Source organism: Porites lutea, chromosome 5, assembly GCF_958299795.1.
Source record: "Porites lutea chromosome 5, jaPorLute2.1, whole genome shotgun sequence".
Taxonomy (NCBI): Eukaryota; Metazoa; Cnidaria; class Anthozoa; order Scleractinia; family Poritidae; genus Porites; species Porites lutea.
In genome coordinates, this window is record NC_133205.1 from 32,295,872 (window position 1) to 32,305,688 (window position 9,817).

Genomic DNA, 9,817 nt, shown 5'->3' on the forward strand with positions numbered 1-9,817 from the left:
ATTGTTTCTAGTCTGTCATGATACAGCATTCTTGTTCAGCACGCGTGCAATGACCGCGCTTGGCTGACTTCCGAACGCTCGCCGAGATATTATGATTTTAGTGCAGTGAGACAGGCCATCGCGTGATGCATAGAGGTTTAACTAACAATTTTTAATCAATTCTGGTGCTTCTTGTGTCTTTGCCAAAAAATCAAGAAGTGCTACACACTAACTCTACTTACTATTACAAAAATATCATTTTTTCATAGGTTTAATGCAAGCCAATAATTAAACCAACTCGTGACGGGAATATCTCGGTGAGCATTCGGAAGTCAGCCAAGCATGGTCATTGCACGCGTGCTGAACAAGAATGCTGTATAATGACAGACTAGAAACAATAGACAACTCCCAAAGCACAAACTCAGCCAAAACGCTAAAAATCTTCAATGTTTACTCAAGTTGGGGCTTATAGAAGATAATGTCACAGTTTTTCAATGACCATGAAATTCAGAGTCCGGGTAGTTAGTTAATCGATTGTGCCCCTGAAAAAATTTGAAGGAAAAAAAACTACGAATTTTTAAGAAAATGCAGATTTTTGACCTGTTCGTAGGATAGGTTTGTCTTGAAATTTCCAGGTGTTGCGGTGAATCAATCTTAATGAAAGTTTCAGACATTTTTATATACATTATGAAGATTATGTGAAGAGATTTTAAAAAAATTCGTTCGAGTCGTTTCGGAGATATACAAGAAAGCGCTAAAAGTCCAGATTCTGAATGAAGTTACACTTATACAGGTGGTGAGAAAAACGGTTAGATTTCAAGATCGCATGAACGAAAGTAGACCAAAATTGCCTAGCATCAAAATATGATATTAACCATCATTCTTATGCTACTTAAGAATAATTTGAGTCATTTATAACGTTTTTATTAAATAACCTATCACGGCTATTGAAAATTTAAGGTTTGAAATATATTTTCGTTTTAGTCGAGTTCAAACATACAGAATTTTTTACTCCTTACGGAGATTGTTTGCTAAACACCAAACTTTAAGTTCCTAGTGTTGGATTTTCAGTAGCAGGTCTAGATCACACAAAATTCGGCTTTTATCAATTTCAAAGTTTTTTGTTTATTGTTGTCATAGTAATATCGATTTTACTTAAAACTACATTTTCACAAATCTCAATCCATAGCCAATAACTGGTGAAAATTTTATAGCGATCGGACAAGGAAAAAACTACTTTTAAGGCGATTGAAAAATGCCGGTATGGCCTCTGAAAAACTGTATCGAAACACCTTAATTGTGCTTCTATTAAGCATGAATATGGATAAGGGTGCCATGTTCTCACTGCCCCTTTGTAATGAAAAAGTGTAGGGAGATTAGTACTAGTTATTAACGACTTAGAACTTTATTCTCGACACATTGTAACAAATTTTTTAGCCCTGGGAACTTCAGGAATGTTTCTGTCAGGGTAAACGTCCCTCTTTTTATGTGTTGCCAAGCAACGTTAGAAACGTTCAATGACTTAAAAAAGTCATTGAAAACATTTTATATCTCTACAAGGACTTTAAAAGTCTTTTAAATAATGTAGTTGTAAATACTCCTCAGTGTTATTAACTGGAGTGCTCAAATAGTACTCGAATTTTTTATAAAATGCTTGAAATTTCGAAATAGTGCTCGAAAGTTGCTCGTAGTATTAATTATTTCCTAGCAGACGTTCATAAATATTCTTAGTTTTATCAAAGCTTTAACCTTCGATTTTCTAATAGGTGACCAAACTAGAGGTGAAACGCCAATGGTTGACTGTTCCCACGGTTAAAAGGATAATTGTGCATTTTCATGACAACAGTCAGGCAACAGGCTGAAATTATTCAAATTCATGATGATAATTACTCGGCCTACTGAAAACGTTTCGAAGACAAAAGATTGCATTAAACGTGTGAAAAATTGTAAAACAGTGCTTGAATGTTGCCCAAAGAGCGAAGAAATTCTCTAATTCTGCTCAAAATTCAAGAAAGCGCTCAAAAGTGCTGGAAAAGTAAATCGACAAAGTGCCGAGCGCAATCGGGACATGCCTAGAGGTTCGCTGGGTTCATGGGTTGGACGTCTTTGGTAATGCTCGACGAATGGCTGATTAAAAGTCTCCAAAGGCAGGTAAAAAACAAGGAACTATGTTTTTGACTACTGGTCTGTCTCAGGCGCTGCGAACATCGCACAAAACGACGCGTATGACTGGAAAGACGATACGAAATTTATCATAGGAAGGAGGAAACGCTTCGGCTTGTAGGCGACTAACTTATTAGTAGTACCGAATGGCTGTTGCAGACGCAAATTTTTCCGTGATATTGACAGTGATCCGTATTGCGAAATAATGATTTATGAAATTCATCTGCTTTACGTTCATCAAGCAGTTTACACTGCTTTTAATGGGTGTGAATAACTTGTTAAACATATTTCAAGATTTTATGTAAAAACGTACTTACTAACAATAGCCAAACATCCATAAGGTCGAGCGCACTTCGTGCGATGCCGCACAAGCTACGACCGTCATCATTTAGTTCACTATCATTCGCGGATTTTTGACGGAATCGAGTTTCAAAATCGTGTACCTTAATCTTGGCTGCTTACCATTTACACAAACCACCCGGCTGGAAATCTTCTGCATAAACATGAAACTGTAAAATTTGAGGTGGTGGGAGAACGACCCACAAATAGTACATACAAATCAGCTGTACAGACTTGCCCGTGTTTTCTGGAGCTTCCCGTGGGCCCAAACGAAATTGCGCGACTACTGATTTGATCTTCCAGTTATAATTTCCGGTTTTCCCTTGTAAATGGTTAGTTCCCATGCGATGTGAAAGCAGGTCTATATACTGTTGTACGTTAAGTTTAGTTCGGTATTCTCTGATCTTTTCTTACCTTTTTTGTAATCAAAGTATCTGGAAAAAATTTAGCCATTTAGCCTTTGAATTTATAATGATAGCTCGTTAAGGACGCGTTTGGGTGGATTTTTCGGCATACACGGTAGGCATATTTAATGGCACAAATTCTGATTCGGGGATATGCGTTTTTAGTTTGAAGAAACTTTGTCCGCGTATTGTTCAACCAGGTCAGTTAGGTTAGTCCCACACGAATGCGCTCCAAGCAGTAATGACTGCCACTCTTCTTTAAACAGACTGTGGTCAAGTTGCATTAACTCTGACGTTCAGCCCATTCAGTCTCTTCATTTTTAACGCCCGACGTCTGACAGATTGTGCTAGCATTACTAGCATAAGTTTTCATCGTTTTCCGAAAAAAGCTCCACTGGCACAATTTGTTCGTTTCGCCTGTTTTGCAGCGCAAAATAGGCCGTTGATCGTGCGAAATCACATTTTCAGTGTTTCAAATTCGCTGTCCATTTTCCTTACTCGTATTTAGTACCTCAAAGGTTGACTTCTGCAAGTCAGTGATAAGATAGATAAATTTAAGTTCCTAGTTCTGTCACTACAGATGTTTGTTTGTCTTTACTTGTTTATAAGTATTTTACCGAAATCTTGCATTTTTGCTTAGGTTAAAAAAAATTGCTGGCACAAAATCTGCATTTTGTGCCAATTCAAAGTAGACAGACCGCAAATTATAGTAGTTGCTTAAAAATATATCTACGTGTCCCAACTGTTCATCAGTAGGATGCCTAAAATACGTGCAATTCCACAATTGGTTTCGGCTCCATTAAATCCTAGATAGGATAGATAACAATTATTCACCGAAGTGGAGGTGGCTAGTCCTGGATATTTACCGAACTGCGAAGCAGTGAGCTAAATATCCACGACTAGCCACCGACACTGAGGTGAATAATTGTTTTAGTATATACTAAAACAGTGAGATAATTGAGCACAAAAACGACGATTTTTAACTCAAATACTGTTGCCAACGATTACAATTTTGGCGCGTAATGACCGGGCGGCCGCGGCCGTCGCTTTTTCTTGTCGGCAACTAAAACTTTTGAAGGCATTTGTTTAGCTCTTGCGGGGAAATTTCTTTAAAAGGAGTTGTGAATACTTTTTGTATTTAAAATCATTCTATAAAAAAAGATTATTAAATTTAGTTTTAAGCTTATTTAAGAACAACTCAACTAAATAAAGTAAGCAAGACTTAAGCTTCATTTGCATTTGTAAACAAAAAACTTTTTCACCGTTTTTATCGATAAATTCGTGTCAAAAAGACAAAGCTTTACCTGTTAAAACTTCCAATCCGAACTTCGTCACCTTCTTCGTGTATTTCAGAAACAGCTTGCTTGATTAGTTGTGAAATTTCTTTGTTTGTTTACGGCAGCAAACCGGGAAGGCATTTTGCTTGCAACTTACACGAGTTTGGCGTCGCTCGCTCGGAGGAACAGGAGGTGAATCAGTGAATAGTGTAGGATATTCACTGATTGAGTAGCCAATCAGAGCGCGCGAAAAACACTATCCACTGTTTTAGTATATACTAAATAAATTTATAAATTTATCTAAATTTAACTAAATGATTAAATATTAGATTATTTTCTACACTTTAAATCAAAAAAATCTGTTTTAGCTCTAAAAATGGGGCCGTTTCGGTATGTAAAATCGTACGGTCCTATTTTTGAGTCTAATTTGGCTCCCTTAAATCAGGGCCAATACAGTCCAATTACCCGGGCTGAATTGAAGTGGGCCCACCGTGGGCTGGAATATCCTTTTGATTGAGCTGTTTTGGCCTAAGTTGTGCTTAAATGGCTCCAGGAAGGGCTGAATTGGCACTTTGGGGCTGAAACAGATCTTTTTAATATTCAGTGTGTCAAGATGTCAATTTCAGACTATTTTGGCATCACATGAATTAGCGGTGCAGAGAACGGTTTTTGTTAAAGTAATATTTAGACGAGCGATTTTTGAGTGTTTCCGTGGATTTAGTCTGAAAAATAACGGTTTGGCCAATGTTTAGAAATGTTTAATTTGACGATACTAATATCCTCTTTTATGTCTTAATTATTTTGTACTAATAAAAGATGTCTTTTTTACTTTTATAACATGACTCGCTTAATATGAACACCCCGTTAATTCGGACACTTTGAGACTCTTTCTATCGCCCCCTCCTTTTTCGTATTAATGGGGTTTGACTGTATTAATGTTGCCTACTCTTTTTGTGGTTTGCATGTGAAAATGAAAAAACAACAACAACAATAACCTAATGGCAACAACTACACACAAAGAGAAAGGCGTATTTGTGAGTTTTACAAAATATATCCACCTGGAGTTATGAAAACCGGGTTAGCGAACATTTTGTAATTTCTCTCAACTTCCCCTGTTTTAGCTTGTTTACTGAGTTGTTTGCTTATGTCGTTTTTTGGTTGTTTTCTGGTTTTATAGGGATTTGTGTAGAAGTGGCTCCCTCCCTTCCTCTTTTTTTTCGTCCCTTCCCACAATTCTCTAATAGCGGAGCTCTGGCGCGCGAAGCGCGCCTGCGGAGCACCATGGGTAAGTAAATCTACCCATCCCAGAAAATTTGGTAATCACGTGACCGTACACCGCCCTCAGCCCGCCCGTCCGTCCGCACCACAGGGCAACCAATGTTCAATCACACTTTCTAGTTTGGGAGCACGGGAAGACTGATATTGCAGACATATTGCACGTCAATCTTGTGATCAATTGACAGCTGTCAAAACAGGGTATCCGCTGACCAGTATCACCTGATCATATCGCGGGCTCAGGTATCGACCCATCGAGGTCGAGTATCTTTTTAAAGTTATCCGCTGACAAGTTACTAGTTTTCAAATGATTGCAGGCTCAAGTTTAATTTTTCAATTCATATGAATTATGTTGTGTTTTATATGTGCCGCACAATTAAAATTTTGATTTCAAACTGACCTCGGAAGCTAAGAATTAAGCCAGTTTTTATAGGCAGGGAGGACATGCTAGTTGCTTTTGACTTTTCTCACGAAGGTCACGCGTTGGTCACGCTCTACGTCCAATTTTTATACTCTGATTGGTCAAAATTTGACAGGTGAGTTCACGCGGAAAATTTATGCAGCATCTTGAAACTTGTTTACTTTGACAGCTGAAGCTGACAGAGTTTTGTGTCAACTTTGTGATGTTTTTAACTGTCTTTTTCCACTTAATGTACAAAGTGAAATTCAGCTGCTATCAAGAGTCTGGGGTTATTCATGGCTAGTTTGTTTATTGGGTTTTTGGTTGAGAAATACGTCGCTTTGGCAAAGTCGGAAATCCGATTCGGATGGCATCGTTTTCGTTTTTCACCTTGCTTGATGCGTAAGACGGTTGAAAAGTCTGAAGCGGTTCTGGCCTTACTTGATAGTTTTCAGTGCATCTCAAAAGGTAAGCCTGAGTAATTATTGTATTTGTTTGTTTTTTATATCTAATTTAATGAAGTCGAGCGTAGTTTACGCGGCTATTTGGTTTATGCACGTTTGTAAGATTTGAGACAGTGATCTGACCGAGAGTGACCGAGTATCAGGTTTGATTATCAGCTTATGGAACTTTAAAAAGCCTTTAGACATTTTCTCACCGCAAATAGAAAGAAAACGTTCCAAAGAATATTTGGTTACAATTCTGGCTGTAAAAGAAAGCTTTGAGCGATTTTCTTGCCTCGAGTTCGTCTTTGAAAAAAGCAAATACCGGGAAGCCGGCTTAAAACGTAAACAAGGATTTTCAGAGACACTTTACAGGTGTAATACTTGTCTTCGTGAATGAAAATTGTTGTCTCTGTATATGTTTCACCGAATTATTTTCCCTTTCTTTATTGATTGTAAGAAGTCTCTTTTGCAATTTTAATCGCTGTGCCGTTTGTTTTCAGTCGCTCATGAACATCGCTTGCAAGAGTAGTCAAAATGCCGCGCGTATCAAACGCTTTTGAAGATTACAGATCTTTATAATAAATTCTTTATTGTGTTGAAGCGTATAACTATATTAATCTTAATTTAAACAGTCGACTTGTCAAAAGTGAGAACTGGCTAGCCGTATAGGTGATTTTGGAAATTTTTTTGACGATTTCGCTAAAAGCCCACACGTGCTTTGATCGTCCTGAATATTGAATGAGTGCAATTTGTATTGCAAAATTGTGAAACACTGCATTCTGTCCGAGGTCTGTATGATGAAAACGGCGCAGGTGTTTTCCAGGCCTAATCTACTGTGATCAAGAGCCATTATGGCTCTTAAATGTGATCGAAGATGATTGCTATTTTTTGGGTGTACATATAAAGGTTATCAACTCGATGTAAGATGAAGTTCACTCTTAGCTTGGACTGTTTGCAAATTATTTTTCTCGAAAATCACGTAGTCTTTCCCTCAAAAGTCACATGAATGTGCTCTAAAGTTAACTGATGTGTGGAATACAAGTTTATTGTTTGATTTGAATTATAAATTGCAGTTAATAGGAGCTTCGCTTTTAGCCCTGGCTAAATCTATATATTAATAATTAATAACAACAACAACAATAGGGGCTTGAGGCCTGCGATCAGTCGAACACGAGTACAAGCTCAATAAAATCAAATCGCTACTAAAATTGTATCAGAATTCGGACCAGACTGTGGAAGCAGTTAGAGAATCTGAAGAACACGCCATGGCATCAGGCCACCACTCGCTTGTGAAGAAAGCAGCTAAAAACGCTGAAGAACTCAACATCATTTTTCAGCTAGATATCCTAAATCCCGTTTGGTTACAACGGAAGGAAATGTGGTGACTGCAGCAAGAGCTGGGAATCTGTTGACACAAAAGTGCAAGGAAAGTTATTCCGTATCATATGGGAAGATGAGAGCCTAAGCATAACCAGCTGCTTTGCGTGGTTAAAAGGTTGGGTGGGTTACATGCCCTACATACACCATCGCGGGTATGTATGAACGGTATGAGCACTTGTTACCTATGAAGCTTTACACAAAGGAGAAGACGCAAACCTCCAACGACGGCGAAGTCCTATGCAGGTTATGTGGGAAGGTAGCTGAGAGCGTTGCACATGTACTGGCCGGATGTTCCTCCCTGGCACAAACCTAGTACTTATACAGGCATAATGCAGCTTTGAAGATCCTGTTTTTTTGAGCTCCTGCGAGAGTATAGGTCGATAGAAGAGGTTCCTCCATGGTACTCACCGATGATTCCAAAACCAGCCTACCAGAACACCACAAGTGAGGCGTTTTGGGATATTCCCACCCATGCAGAGAACAACGAAGTTGGAGCAAATCGGATCGACGCGCGACTTGTCAGCCACGAGAGGAAAGAAGTCTGCACAGAAATCCAGAAACACAAATGTCGCAAAACCTGTATTTTACTGAATTTTTTTACGCAGTTTTTATAGAGTATAAGAGTTTGATATTATTCTTAGGCTTTTAGTAGAGATAACCACATTATGATGGTCTCGTGAAAATTATAAGAGAAAATGACAGCATAAAAACCAAGAGAGGATAAAGGGGACAGAGAAGGCATCCCCCATACACATCCTATTCCATAGGTAATTCGTCTCGAGTTATTTTTAAGACCACAGATCCCTAGGGGGATTAGACAACAGCCAATCACATAGCGCGAATGTGTTCCGCGTGGATGACCCACGCTCAGAGCCACGCGTCCTTCACGAATTGACGCTGAAAAAAATGGCGGAAGACGCGGAGAGCGATATTGCTATTCGTTTTGTCGACGAAAACGAGTAAAGAGAGATTTCTGCTAAAGCTGTGTCAGCGAAACGGAAATTAAAAAAGAATCGCCCTCCCTCTTTTGTATAGAGCTAACAGTACAGCAGGGAAATCCTTAACACACTGAGTATTCTCTCAGGATCATTTATAATTTACAGTTTGAAGAGAGCAATTTCTGGTTTGATATTTATTCTTTTATTAGTCTTTTGTTATTCAACAAAATAACATTTGGCGTCCTACTTGCTTTATTGTACAAACGACCGGTTTCAATAGACCGGCGAAATTTCTCATTTTATTAAAGCACTGAGGTTACGACAACTTCGAGTTAAACTGATTTCACGAGTTGTCAAAGAGTCCAGCGATTCCCTTTTCCCAGATGAGCGCCGACTCATTTCGCTTCAATATTCAGAAATGCTCTCGATCTCTTTACGCTTTAATTGCCTTTCGCCCGACATGTTTTGCACGGCGTTTAGTCATGCGAAACCTCCACGAAACATACACGCAGCGGGCGAGGTAGCTTAAATAACTTGAGACGAATTACCTATGTAATAGACTGTATATGGGGGATGCCTTGATAAAAACTGAATAATTTTCTAAATAGGCTTCTAGGTAGAGATAACTATATCATCATGTCTTTGCGTAGGTTTCACAGAGTATAAGAATTTAATGCTATTCTAAATTGGCTTTTAAAGTAGAGAAAATCATATCATTATGTATATTAGGATTGTATTAGGTTTTTTACCGAACTTTTTCTACTTTTCAGTATACAGTCGACTCCCGATAACTCGAACCTTCAAGGGAAATCGAAAAAAGTTATCGGGAGCTCGAAGAAAATAGCCGAAAGTAAGGTAAAAACAGTTTTTACTGTACAATGAACATTTTAATCCGTATTTTATTGTGGAAATGTTAAGTGAAAATTGAAAGATACTTTTAGGTTATAAAACAGAACGTAACGTAACAAAACATAGCCTAAATAGAGCATGAGTTTTACTGTTTTGAGAAGCAAAGCTGCATGTTTTACGTTAGATCTGTGACAAACAACATCTGAACCGTCAGCCTCCACCAGTAAACTATATGACTGTCTAAAACATGTCAATGGGACTTCAAAATCCAATGTTTCGGACGCTAGTATACTGTTTTTTCCCGACTTTGTAAGCGCTCAAAATGTGGTTCGAGTTATCGAGGGTAAAATTATATAGAAAAGATCTG